The 15,589-nt window shown below is 29.7% G+C and overlaps 1 long non-coding RNA gene across 2 annotated transcripts in view; it reads left to right on the forward strand.

Annotated features, from left to right (window-relative positions):
- The window catches only part of LOC143200640 (uncharacterized), a 159,226-nt gene that overhangs the window by 72,663 nt on the left and 70,974 nt on the right, over nt 1-15,589 (forward strand). The gene's annotated exons all lie outside the window — the stretch shown is intronic.

A 15,589-nucleotide genomic window follows, 5' to 3' on the forward strand; every position in this document is an offset into this window, starting at 1 on the left:
AAAATATAACGAGATCCAAACAATGTACAATTATATACTATTTGTTAATATATCTCGTGATTGGACAAAAGCTACTTCAACAAGAGCTTGTTGGGTTAATTTATAAAACATCGCTATTAAATTCACATAACATATAGAGGCAAAATACCTTTATCAGCGAACATTAATTGGGAGAAGGCAACTATGTTTCGTGTATAGTTTCAAGCTGAAGTTTAATAGTTAATTCGGTTTATATAAAAGTAGGTAACAGAAGTTCGCTTGAATTACATACTACATTATCAACCTATGAAACGTTTTAAATTAATCTTCAAACTAGATTTAATCTTGCTATATATAGTTTTATATCTGTATGTATAGCGAGGTATCATGAAACATTTATTTCAAATAGAAATAATAATGAATAGTTTAGTACGTATGTACTTCACAAAACTGATATTTCCATTAAAAGCGTATAAATATTATATTTGGTGCAAAAACTGAGAAAATTGAAATTATAATTTAGATATTAATGTTATAAGGTCTCCGTTTTCAAATAACATTGTCTGAACATATATTATTTATTTATATTTAACTTTGTCAAACTCTAATGCTAAAATTGAGATAAATTTATTTTTGGACTCAAATAATACCGGATGTTTCTGATTCAATAATCATTATTTGAAAAGGGGGTAAGGGATGACCTTTTTCGTTTCCCATAGTTATGAAAATTGAAAGTTTTAAATAAAATCATTTCATTATATTTCTTTAAGGATTGTTAAAAAGATCCTCGAATAAGTCATATGGATTACTGCTTTGAATACGCATAGAACATGTATCACACCATACATTACATACATACCTAAAACTATACTACTACAAATTTGAAATGGTCCAAGAACTTGTGAAAATGTCAGCTAGTGACTGTATTTTATACATTATGCTATTATATTATTATGTTATTACTATGCTACATTTGTCAACATTTCATTTTCAGATGAAGCTCATTTTAATATTAAAACACACGCAATTCCCGTGCAGTTCGACCAAATCAAATTCAAATAATAGCGACTTGACAGTGTAATGATAAAAAATGGAGAATAATGTAGAAAATTATATGTACTAAATTTTTTAAACATAATCATAGTTCTATTAAGTTACATTATAGTAAAAGTTTTCAATTTCTCGATTTTGCCATTTGTAGTTACTGGTTAATTCGAGTTTATTTATATTTATTTATTCTTGAATTTTATTTAAGTAATATTTTTAAAGACCGGTCTATTAAACTATACGAGAGTATTGGTTAAGAATGAAATTTAAATTAAATTATTTTAAACGACAATTTCTCACATTTATATTGTCATATATTTTTTATCTTTTTTCCTAGAATTAATTTACAGCTCTGGGAAACATATTTAATATAACAATTCATTAATTGCTTGGATGTATTCTGATCATGCGTTCACAGTAAAAATGGACTTATTGAAATCAGCTGGTACAATAGATATTAATAAAAATGTTTTCCATAGTTTTTTATAACTTGTTCCCGTATCTTTAATAACATGGTGATATAATGTCGAATATATGGTAAAGTGTTGTCGTGCAAGATCTTTTTTGCAACAACACAACATATTAACAGTAGTTATACACTATACACACATATTAGTAATACACTATACCTTGCTGGTCCCACCAGATACACAGCAAAACCTTATTTGTAATTAAATTCCATTTTAGTGGCTATCAAGATGGCTTTTCTGGATTAACCGAGGAGTTTTGCATTTGGAAATGTAGTAACAGTTTCGGGTGGTAGTCATATTAATTTTTGCATCTTCTAGAAAACAGTTGATTTAATTTCATTCGTTAAGCTCTCTGAAAGGTTCAAAAACTTTGTGTTAGGATTTCATTCAACAAGTCTTCAAATTTAGTCACCTTCGAAGTTTTTTGGTCCTCCAGGCCGTATATGGTTATTGATATCAATATCACCACTTTTACAATACTGAAATCAAAACTGACCAATGGGATATCATAGGACAGATCACATCACTATAAGTTTTTAAAATATTAATAATTCCCATTTTTTCCAACAGATATCACAGAATAAAAGATACCTAATATTAAATAAAATGTAAGTTTGGTTGTATTTTCATCCAGACTAAATAAAGTTCTCCAAAATTATTCAATATTGTAAGTCAACTAATCTATTTGTTTTATAATAATTAATATTATATTTTAGAAATATTTTCATCAGGTACGTTAGACATAATGTTATAATTTTTTTTGTGAAAGTTGGCACCAAAAATTCGAGAAACATTTAATAAGTGAGCCGGTCCCAATTATCATAGAGACAGGGTCCTTTATTCAGAGAAGGCATTACATTGTATTAACATCTACTAGTGTAAGACGTACAAATCCCTGATTAAGCAAGCAACAGTCTGATGCTGAGCCAGTCAGAAGTTTTTGTACAGATATATGAGCAGAATACATCCCATTCTGTTAATCGTCTATTTTCTTTTATGTTAGTCTTAATGTTTAAGGATTTCATTACATTTTGCCGTAGTAACAATTAGTAGAGCCATCTTTTTATAATAAATATTTATTTTAAAAGTGCAAAATAGCAATCAACGTTATTAGGAAAATTTTATTATAAAACGTGTTATATATTGAATTGCGTTCATTGTAAAAAATGTTTACTTTTGTATTCAAAAACTTTTTCTTGTATTTTTGATAACATAGTGTTGGATCTTTCCCATCGAATGTAAAGGTTTGAAGACATGTGATTCGGCAACTGCTAGGCTTTTTGAGAGTTCAAGTTGGACTTCGTTCAATACATCATGCAATTCATTATCTTAAAACATTTTGTTCCCACATTCACTATCACTGACATCACAATAACCTCTTTCACATAGAACAAACCAAAATCTGCAATTGGTATGTTATAGTGTAGCATTGGATAATTTTTTAAGCATGTGTTGGCAGCAGATTCATTCAAATCCAATAATAAAGGCAATGGAGATCAAAAATGAAATTTAGTGTGTTCCATGATAGGCGTCTGTATATACCCAATAACTCAATTATGCTCAAAGGAAAAATGTTATTTTATGGATACAAATATCAAAACCATCGACTTTAACAGAATACTAAATAATAAAACAAAAAACTTCAATAATAATAAAAATCTGAATGCAGCATTAATGACCAATTAGACTGCTTAACAAAATAAAACGCGTTATCTCTGCTACACATGGAATTACAGCAACAGAAAAAGATTTACCCTTATACCCAAATTTCATGAAAAAAGGTATATTTAGTTAATCTTTGTGAAGGGTCTACTTAGAGATGAAAAAACTCATGTATATTTATATGTTTGATCAGGGTAAATGGATATTTTAATCCTTTATCTACAAGAAAAAATATCCCCAGTTTTATTTGGGCATAATCTTAAGAGATTATGCTAAATAATCAACTTACCTGTGCAGCTGCTAAATAATTAATCCATTTGTTGTATATTATTTAATTTCATTGGGAGTACAAAAAAAGTTTCCGATAATTGTTTTTATGAAAAGTTAGGTATTCATTGCGGAAAAATGCGACACTATCTTGTACTAAAAGTGTTATATGTTGCTTAATGTCGAATACCTTGTTTTATTACTCTTTTAAGTTAAAAGGTTTGTCTAAAATCCTAAGTCTTGCGTACAGATTACCCTACCACCAAATCGTCTCTGGTATTCATTAAATTACGCTATGGTAACTGAAATAACAGAAGCTGGTGACCCGGAAGAATTGGTACTGCTGGGTTAGAGTACAGAAGACAAGAACGACTATCTCTCTCTGTTTCTTACATTCGGACAATCTAACCGTTACCTTAAACTTAACCGTAATTTTAGTTTATTACTTTTAATATCTGACAAATTTAACAGAGGATAAAGAAACTGAAAACTCATGTCTACAAAGTCCACCTATAAGAGACCTATGTGGGAATTAGGCAGGTGACGTGACAATCACCAAAAAGAAGAAGCATTTGCTGAATATCTAGAAAAAACTTTTAAAATAAACGAAACTAATATTGAATATAATTTGCCGGACATAGAAGCTGAAAATTCGATGACTGAATTAGTCATGAAAGAGCTAACGAAAGTTACTAAAACTGACATTAACCCCAGGAAATCATCAGGCTACGATTTAATAACAGGAAAACTACTGCAAAAACAACCAAGAAAGGGAATACTAGGGATAAAACTCACCAACTTGATCATTGCATATATACATTTAAATAAAAATATGTCCCAGGTATTTTGAATATGGCGGAAATTATAATGATATCAAAACCTGGGAAGTCACCAAACGAAATAAAAGCCTATAGATCTATATCACTGCTTCCAGTAATATCTAACGTTTTTCAAAAACTCCCGTTGAAAAGAATAAAGCCAATCATGAATGAGAGAAAACCTAATGGCAACATACCAGTTTAGGTTTATTAACAAGCATTCAACAATTGACCAGATCCACAGAATAACAGATATTATTGAAAAAGCCTACGAAAGTAATAAAGCATGCTCAGCTATATTCTTAGATGTAGCACAAGTTTTCGATAAGGTTTGGCATGAAGGCCTTGTTCATAAACTACAGAAAATGTTAACAAAATAACATACGGAACTATTAAAATCGTACATTAAAACCAGAATGTTTAGAGTCAAACAAGAAGAAGCTTACTCTACAATAAAAAAAAGCTAAAGCAGGTGTACCACAAAGAAGTATACTGATATCAATGCTTTATCTACTCTACACTTGTGATATACCACAAATGCAGAATGTTACGATGGCTACATTTGCTGATGATACTGCGGTTATAGCGGTCGGAGACAATAGTGAAGAAGCTTCACGAAAATTACAACAGGAAAGTGTCAATATAAATAATTGGACACAAGCTTGGAAAACAAAAATTAATGAAAGTAAATCTGTACATGTGCAGTTCACCTATAAACAGACCGTACAAGCATCAATAACATTAAATAATATTACCATATAGCAACAACGCTAAATACCTCGATGCAAAGCTTCGCTGGAAGGAACATATAAAGAAAAAAAGAAAAGAACTGGAATTAAAATATAGGAAAATGTACGGGCTAATGGGAAGAAAATCACAGTTATCAGTACATAATTAATTGCTATTATATAAGCAAATACTGAAACCTATATGTACATACGGAATTCAATTGTAAGGATGTTCTGCAAAGAGTAACATAAATAAAATACAAATATTTCAGAAGAAAGTGCTGAGAGTTTTTGTGGGTGCACCCAAATACTGTAAGACTGATTACCTACATCGAGACCTTCAGATACCCACAGTCAGTCAAGAAATCAAGAGAATTGCAAAGGGGCATGAGTAAAGACTCCGTTCTCATGAGAATATTGAAGTATTACAGCTTTTGGATACCACCAGAACAGGACACAAACTCAAAATATTTAAACCATCTGATCTTGTATAGTGTAAAAATACAGCAGTGTCATGTATAAGCATTATTTCAGCATAGACTGAGATAGGGCCGATGGGTCCTTCTGGTTATATACCTATATATATATATATATAAGTTATCATAAAGACAAATTGTATGTTAGACGGAAACTACTAGTAACAATGTAATTATTAAATAATAAAAAAAAATTAAACTATATTTCGGTCCAACTTTGTACTAGCCATGTGAAAGTTGATTCACAATAAGTTAATAAAAATAATAGTTCTTATATCTATGCAAACTTAAACAATAAAAGTACTGTTAATATATTAGTAGTGTTTATTGAATAAAGTATATAACAATTACCTCAATACACTTATTTCCTTTAACACTGTTGTTAACCAGTTGTTAACAGATGTTACCCTTGCAACTGCAAGTAATCTTTAACCTTTAAATGATTATTATCCTTGAAGGAAATTATATTGATGAACAAAGTTAAACATTGGCTAAAGTTGCTGATGTGTTAGTTACGGCCGAGACTTATTAGGTGATATCTTTACACTCCAGGTTGTACAATAGGTTTGTGGAAATGAAATTGAAATTTCGCCAAACAGAAATATAGAGCCATCGAGTTTCAATACAGTCATCTATGACAAAAAAGTACGATTATATAATTGTAGGTAGATATATACATTATGATGGATGTAATTTTAAAATAATCCGAGGTAGTTCTAATGTGACGATATAATATATAATGATGAAATTGTAGTATTCCATGAACTTATTCACTTCAATGAAATTCATGAACAATGTATTTTAGTTATGTTTAAATTACCATCTTGACTAGATAAATAATTAACTGAACGTATACAAAAAGCAGAGGGGCATTTTTTTCTGAACAATTATCGAAAAAGAGACAACTAAATTATCGTTTAAGCCGACTTGTCTTTTTTCTTTGAATCTGTTATAATTAAATACCTTCGTTTTGGAAGTCTCCTTGTAGGATTTGCCGTGTAACCTTATAATTAACGGATTTACTATAAAAAACGTCTCTCTAGGCATAAAGACCCTTTTCGAAATAGCTTCGTTGTCTGGATTTAGTATTAGTGTTTCTTTTAATAGCTCCTTTAAACGTTTATTTGCTACCTATTGGCTTTACTTTGTCAGTTTTCCTTATTTTATTAGCAGTTAGAATATAATCTTGAGGGTTTCGTTCGGTTTTATTCTGGTCTCCTATATCTCTGTTATGGTTTCAATTGCACTGTGCAAATTTAATAAATAATTGAGTATACTTTAAACATGACGTAGTTGTTCACACCTGAATTATTGGGTTATACTCTTTACCACTACTCCCTTTTTCTTATATTCTCATTGATATAGGGATACTTCCTCGTAAGAATGCCTCATCATTTAAGGATATTTACAAATAGTTTGATATAACACAATAAAAATTACGTATATTGGGAATAATTGGTAACATCTGATATATCTAGTAAATAAATGAGGTAGAGTTTGGAATAGTTTATGTAGATTAAAACGGATCATTATCTTTCAAGATCTGAATGAATTTTAACATGTTGCAAAATTACATCCTTGCATTTTTGTATTATCTCAATTCTTTATGTAAGGCAGAACCATATGCTAATCATAAAATTATCAAACAGAGAAGGGGATCTGCTACATAAAAAGTTTTGATTAAATTAGGTTTTCAAAACCACAAAGGGTGCCACCAGCAGGAATATTTTTAGAGCGAAATTTAAAAAAATATATTTTAACAATGAAAATAAGCCTAATTATATATATGCACAATATAAATTGAAGACATTAAATATTATATGTGTAAATCAGATTTCGTTCAGCCAATATTAATTTTTAAAAAATCAATTTTTACAAAATTTTTCAGGAACATACATTTAATTTGATTTATGAAAACTTATTTTCTATGGTCAATGTAATATGTAGAAAACATATTGTATAATACAAGGCCCTAATTATTTTCTTGCTACAATTTCTATACTTAACAAATATGAAAAGATTTACGTTGCCATAATAAAAATACCAGAAATCGGAATATTGTTAACTGAATAACGTATTATGCATCTAAATTGTCCTTCCTGAACCTTTTTCACCTTTATATATTTTATGAAAGTATATTCTATTTGCTGGTAACGAATAACAAAAGATCTTTCATTTCACCCAAAACAATTCAACTAAGGTTTTGATCTCTTTGGTGTTGTACTACATACGTGGCTGTCCGAAGTTGAAGCTGCAGATTCATCCATTACCATATAACCTATATTGTCTAAATATTAGAAATACATGTTAAATTTCTCATTTCAATTTTAAAATCTTGTAATTTACTTCCTTTCAAAACATGTTATATTCGTATTTCTAATTCTATTTGAATAATTAAATGTTGAAGAATTTCTGGTGATATGGGGCTTAGAGCCACATATACTTTTTCCATTGATAAATGATTTGTGAATAAATATAGACTGTGTATTTACTTTTAATGTACGTAAATCATCATGAAATACTTACTAATTGTAGTTAGGAATTTTGTTTTTATTAAGCAATGTTCTGCTCTGTCTGGATTTATAGACCTACAGTTTGAAATGGAATGAACACACTTTTTTCTGCTCACAAGGTTGCTTTAACAAGGTATTCTCTTCGGTTTGATCTTTTTTCGTAAAAATACACTTCAATATATAATTTTTACCATAATTGCTGCAGAAATTTCTTAACAATACCACTAAAATTAGTAAATACCACAATATATCTTAAAATTTAAAAATCAACTAATGTCATCAAATATGGTCTAGTTAATTTTCGGGCCAAAGCATTAAACAAATTAAGTGAATCTGTCTGATGTGCTTTTTATACCATTAGCCCTCTGGTGTTTCTAGTCCCTAGATTGCCATGATTGCCAAGCACTTAAGATAACTAACTCAGTATGCATTTTCTATGGTGAAAATTGAGTCAACATTATCATATATTTCTAAAAGTGGTTTCCATTCTGCATGAATTCTGTTGCGATGAGATCAGGTTTGAGTGTGTTGGAATAAATTTAATATTTTTTCAATTACTTTACAACAAGGTGAAGCACAATTTGTCTTCCCAAAATATGAAAAGTTCTGCGGTATATAGATCTGTAATTAAGAAGACTATAGTATAGCATTCTGGGAAATAAGAGTTTAATATTTGAAATAAAAATTTGAACAACATCAAATAAATATCTCCACAACATTACTAAGATACTATAGAAGCAACAGTGTGAATCTGATGTTCTTATCCCTTTTTATACGAAATATAATAATATCCATTTAACTTAATTATCTATATTTTCCTTTGTGTTTAATTTTAGATTTAGACCTATAATTGGCAAATTCGCTACATTAAAGAACGTCTGGATGTTGTTCGACCTAATTCCACATAACTAGAGAGGGATAAACAATATACTAGCTTTTTTGCTGTTTTTTGTACCCTTCATTATTTCGATTTTCTTTTGGACCTTTCTCCTTTATAAAAAGCAGAAAAGAAGTTTTCTTAAATATTATTAAAAAAAAATAATTGGGGCTGTAAATTATGGAAAATTTTCATAATTAAAATTTTATTATAATATAATATATATAATAATATATTATTTTATTATTATTATACTATATATTTTCGTTTGAAGATTTTATTTTACAGGCTTAAATCTGAGTACAATGAAGTTGTAACTTGAACATATGATATTAAATATACAACAAAATTATTATATTTTATAAATGTCAAAAGTTTTTCTTCCTAATATACTGGAAAAAAAGCTGAACAATAATTTTCTATGGAATCGATTATTTGATTTTTGAGGTAATTTTTCTCAATGTCGCTTATGTTTTACATTTTTTTCTCGCTAAAGTTTGTAGTAGCTCGAGGAGGTAGTTCTGTTATATCAAGTATTTTGTAGAAGGCTATAAATGCAAGACTGAACTTCCAAGCTACAATCATAACGATATAACGGTTGACCCATAATGACAATGACCGCAAAAGTTCCAATTAAGTAAAATATATTTTCCGCCTAGATATAACATCATTGCTGAAATATATAATTAGCTTTCTAAGAAACTTAATTGCCACTTTATTGTTGATAGCGATTTTAATCCCAAGCATACTTATTGGGGATCGAGACTTATCTAAAAAGAGAGGGAATTATACAAGACTGTTGTTTGTTATGGATGTGATCTACTGGTCAGCCGACATACTGTTCTTCTGACCAGTAGAACAGTATATCGAAATAAAGTGAAAAGTGAGAATAGCCTCGATTTAAACTAGGACCAATCTCCAATATGTTTAACTATCAGTGATGAAATAATCATGAAATCTCAAAATTTAATTCTGGCAAATAACCACACACAAGAAGCTATTACAGCAAGGTATTAATCTAAAAACAACGAATTAACTGGAAGAGGAAATAGTTACTTTTACCATTACCATTCAAGAAACCGCTTTGACAAGTACTCCTATTATTGAACAAAAACGAGCATTCTTTTGAGATCTGAGAACAGGAAATAGTTATTGGTGGCCAGATCTGGGGAATACGGTGGATTAGGAAGAAACTCGAATCCCAATTCATGGATTTTTGCCATCATTTTCACTGACTTGTGACACGGTGCATTATCTTGGTGAAGCAGGTTGCAGCATTTTATTTTTCTTCAAATGCGGCCTTTTTTCGCCGATTTCGTCGTTCAAAACGCTATGTAATAGTCGCTGTAGATGGTCCTTCCTTTTTCGACGTAGTCAATGAAAATTATTCCATGCGCATCCCAATATACAGACGCCATAACCTTGCCAGCCAACTATTGCGTTTTCCCACGCTTTGGAGCGGGTTCATCATGTGCAGTCCACTCGGATGACTGTCAATTGGACTTCGGAGTGAAATAATGGAGCCATGTTACATCCATTGTCAGATATCGACGCAAAAACTTGGGTTTATTACGCTTGATCATTTCCAAACACTGCTCCGAATTATCAACTCGTCGTTGTTTTTGGTCAAAAGTGAGCTCGCGCGGCGTCCATTTTGCACAGAGCTTTCTCATACCTAAATATTCGTGAATGATATGATGTATACGTTCAGTTGATATCTTTAGAGTGTCTGCTATTTTACTCAATTTCAATTTACGATCATTCAAAATCATTTTGTGGATTATTTAAATGTTTTCGTCGGTAACAACCTCTTTTCGGCCTACACTGCGTTCACGGTCTTCGGTGCTCATTTCACCACGTCTAAACTTAGCATATCAATCCTTGATGGTTGATTTTCCTGGGGCAGTATCCGGAACCTCGACATCAAGCCAAGTTTTGAGTATATACCAAGTTCAACTGTATTTTCTCCTTTCAAAAAGCAATATTTTATAAACACGCGAAATTCTTTTTTATACATTTTTTTCACAATAACAAAGGTTGCTTCAGTCAAATACATCACTTTCGCTTTCACTACATCATTCAAAATGTTATAATTCACATACTATTGATCGGACAGCTGTAAAATTTATGTAGGGCTAAGTAAAAAGCATATGGATTTAATTCTAGTAGCGCCATCTATGTGTCAGTCCGGGCACTTTTCAATTGACCTGTTAGAAATATCCAGATGTTTAAACATTTATATGATATTGAGATAATATGGAAAAGGCGTCCAGGAAAAGCTGTTCTACATCACGACAATGTTAGACCACACACATCTTTCGATTAGTATAAACGCGTACATAATGAAGACCATTTCTATTAGTAAATAAATTTAGTTTTGGTGCTTCATAATACTGGTGTTTATGAACAAGTTTACGAGTTCTGATTTAATGTCTCAATATTAATCACCACATATACTGCCAACAAAAATCTCCAGGGAGGTACACGAGCTGTATTGTAACGCATCGGCCAAAAACAACAGTAATTTATCGCATAAATCGCGCTATATATACTTGGGGTAGCAAATGTGATTTTGCATTAATAGCAGGACGTTTAAATGTCATTAATCTTCAGAATTCGTTCTATTTTTCATCGTTGGAACTAATCTTAAATGGACAAATAAAAATTATTTAATTTCATTAAAGGTTTTGTAATTACGTAATTTTTGGTGTATTCAAAAATTGTTATTGTTAATACATTATCGGCAAAGGAACATATACTATCGTACTCTCTAGTATATGAGGTAGTGAGTTACACAGTGGTGTAAGTGTTTTTTTTTTTGAGGTGGGCAACAATTTGTTTTATTGCACCAGGTTTATCTGTAATACAAGTATTGTTGTGTATTGTTGCAACACCACAATTTGTACTTAGGATAAACAAGATTAATTGTTAATCAAAATACGGGTTTTCTATGGAGAAAATATTAAAACGCCGTTTATCTCAATAATTTTACATTAGTTGCTTATATATATGTTCATCAGCCATATTTATTTTAAATTTGATGTTTTTGACACTTATCTACATAATTTAACTGTTGACTATTTGGTATTGCTGATTAACTTAATGTACACAGGCGCTAGTGTTATTATTTGATTTTTAAAATTTGTTGCCTAGGGACGTCAGATACTTTTAGAAACTTATGGTGATGCCGCTCCGTCATATTCCATTTTTCGATTTTAGTGTCAGCAATTTAAAGGTGGTTATGTTGAAGTCAATAACAAAGAACGCCCAGGAGATCTAAAAGAGGTTTCTGACATTGAACTGCAAGATTTATTGGAAGAAAACGTTGCTCAGAAGTTGATGAATCAACTTTTAACCGACCTTTACTAGTAGCAAGAGATAAATCACGGTGGAAAACAATATATATCCTCCATCAGTAGCAGATGTTGGTTGACACCATTTATGTTTTTAACGCTTTTAACTGATAGTAGGTCTATAAATATAGACATATTGCATCAATACCGATATTTTAAAGGGATTAAAGAAATTCCAGCAAATATGGTCAGCAATAAAATAAACTGCAACGTTACTGTATTCGTTGAAATAAAATGTAATATAATTATTGTCACTTTTTCTTGTAAATCAGCCCAATTTTCGAAATTTTTTTCGAAAAAAAAAATGAAATCCAGGGTGTTAAATTTTTCTGTTATATGTTAGTATATTCGAAAAAATTTAAAAAATATTCCTAAAACTCGCAGGTTCCCTGTTAACGCTCGCGTTAACAAGGTGATAGTAAAAAAATCCATAGTTCCAATTCCATGCCAACAAAAGGTCACGTACTTCACTCTCCACTTCGACCGTTGATTCATCTGGCCTACGCAAACACGTGGTCTAGGTACATCAGCTCGCAACAGATGGATAAACTTCAAGTAAAATGCCCAAACACATTGGAAAACTGGCATACCAACGATCACATTCCTTTCGAAAAAATCGATAATGTTTACAAAATGTAGTTAGAGAGCCAGTCTGCTTATTAATTACTTCCATATCGTAATGGTAACATTCGTGTAAAGTGCATGGTAAAGTGCATTCGTTTCCGTAAAATTGTTTCCCGTTATCATCATTACAATTTTCAATTTTATTTGTTGATTTTATCGTGTATTACTTTGATGATAACCAGATATCTATTCTTTATGAAGTAATACAGAGGATAAGCTTGTTTCACAATATTATTTTAACAATATTATGAAATAAAATGCTAGCCAGTAATATCAACTTACCACTGCCACCTGTCTTCAAATGTGAATATATATACATTTTTTGTACCAGGTAAAATTGTGTTTATATTATTATTAAAGATTCTAAATAAATCAACTAATATTCTAAATATTATCTCATTTTATATGTTGATTGATTATTCTTTTATTTATACAGATAGTGTTTATATCCTGTATGTATTGTATACATGTTTATTCTGTTTTGATTTTGTCAACTAGATATACTTAACAATATATATCACTGTCCTAATAAAGTAAATATAGGTTTAAGTCACCAAATAACACAAAAGTTTTGAAGTGACTATAATTTAAAAAAATTATAAATAAAGTTGTATTTGTTTTCGAACAAATGAAAAATAAAATATCCAAATTATCTATATTTTGATATAAAACTACCCTGATCTATGTTGTCTATTATTCGGATATACAAGCTGTTTTACGGTGTGTTTTTTTATCGTTACGTAAAAGCGAAAAGTTTAATGAGGTTCGTTATCAACTAAATTGGACATTTATTTTTATGTTTCGAAAAGTTGCCTTTATAAAAATGTGTTTGTTAGTTAGCTGTCAGGTGAACGTAGGAGATATGAACTGATAAAGGAATTTCATGTTGTTATGCACCAACACAAACAACACTTAATTGTTATCATCCAAATCATTAAGAATTATAGTTAAATTAATGGTGGACATAATTTTGACAATTAATTCAAGAAATTCCACAACGTTTACTAATGAATTTGCATGGATAAAACATTTTGACAATGTAATAAAAATAGCAGAATACTAAAAATATACGTAAAAATTCAAGCTTGCTATAATACCACTTATATAAAATAGTTCTTGTCCTTTTTGGTATATATGGTATTTGCATAAAGTTATAGAACATTTTCGTTTGTCATAAACGAATGCGCGCAGAAACAGATTAAATTATCCAAACCTACTTCCTAAAAAACATGATATCTGTGCTTAGTTCTAATTCTTTTTATACATTTTAATGCGGACTGATCAACTGCTGATTCCAATAATAGCTTATAGCTTTGTTTTTGTTTTCAATAGATAGATAGATCCTATCCGGAAGCTCCTTTATGTTTATCTGAATTCTTTGCTAAAATAACAAAACAATGATCACAGAAACTTTCACATCCTGGAAAAAATTACAGTTTTGTTCTACTGTGGTCATACTTGAACAGATCTTTTTTATCTTAAACTCTATAAATATAAAATCAAATGAAATGTAAAGTCATCCTAATAAATTTTCTTAAAATTGTACATTAATAATTAAAAATATAACAAATATGACTTAACATGTGAAATCTGATTCGCTCCCATTTAACATCGTAATCTACACTTCTATATTTTGTGACCTTCAGAGACTGTGCTGGATTCTTAAAGACAAACTGGCAGGATATATATGCAGGATATATATATATATATATATATATATATATATATATATATATGTTCCTGTTTGATCAAAAAAACAAGGTGTTTGGTTTAATCATCAGAAGTGATGTGAAACCAAGAGTCTCGTTTAATTAAAACTGTATAGGATTATTGTTATTGCCTGCAGAGTCATCGCTAATTTCCGTTAAAGTAAAATAGTTTTCAAATACAACTTTTTTTTGAGTCCCACATATTGCATAACTTATATTATTTCGAATAAATGTCTAGTTGGTATTCTCACAAACATTTTTTTTTGTATTTTTTCATATATATTGGTTACGATCTGATAAATATTTCCTGATATTTCTCAATATGAAAGAACCTTATAGTGTTTTCCATTTACAAGTCAATTAGCTATAGAAATAGTTCACGTCTGAGTAATACATTCGCTACGGCGGTATATAGTTTTCTGATGATACCAAAATAATATTATTCTCTATTAGTATAATGCAATCCGTATATTTACTATGGAAATGTTGATTACAGATAAGCTTAGTTCGCGAATGTAATTAATCTTGAGCTGAATGGAAAGTTTTAATTAACTCACTTGTTAGTTCAAAACCAGCAGATGTAATCTGGAAACAACCACCAAGAATATATATTTGCTGTTTGCCGTGTAAAATGTTGGCCAATTATACCTTAACAATCTGATAATATGTACACATACACAAACAAGCACATAGAAAGTTTGACCCAGCAGAAAATAGAAAAATATAAGACGTATCAAGATTTATATCTTTAGTTTTGTGTTATATCACGGTTAACTGAAATTGTTCTGTAATAATTTATATATATATATATATATATATATATATATATATATATATATATATATATATATATATATATATATATATATATATATGTATATATATATATATATATATATATATATATATATATATATATATATATATATATATATATATATATATATTGTTATTCTGAACATTAAACAGTTTTTATATATAAAAGTGAAGTTAATTAACCATAAATTTCCGTGTTCTAGTGTGAGTATGTTATCCTTGTATTTAATTAGAAATATGAGAGATTTGC

This window comes from Rhynchophorus ferrugineus, unplaced genomic scaffold (assembly GCF_030347505.1).
Source record: "Rhynchophorus ferrugineus isolate W39M unplaced genomic scaffold, kcgeb_rfMv2 rfM1, whole genome shotgun sequence".
Classification (NCBI taxonomy): Eukaryota; Metazoa; Arthropoda; class Insecta; order Coleoptera; family Curculionidae; genus Rhynchophorus; species Rhynchophorus ferrugineus.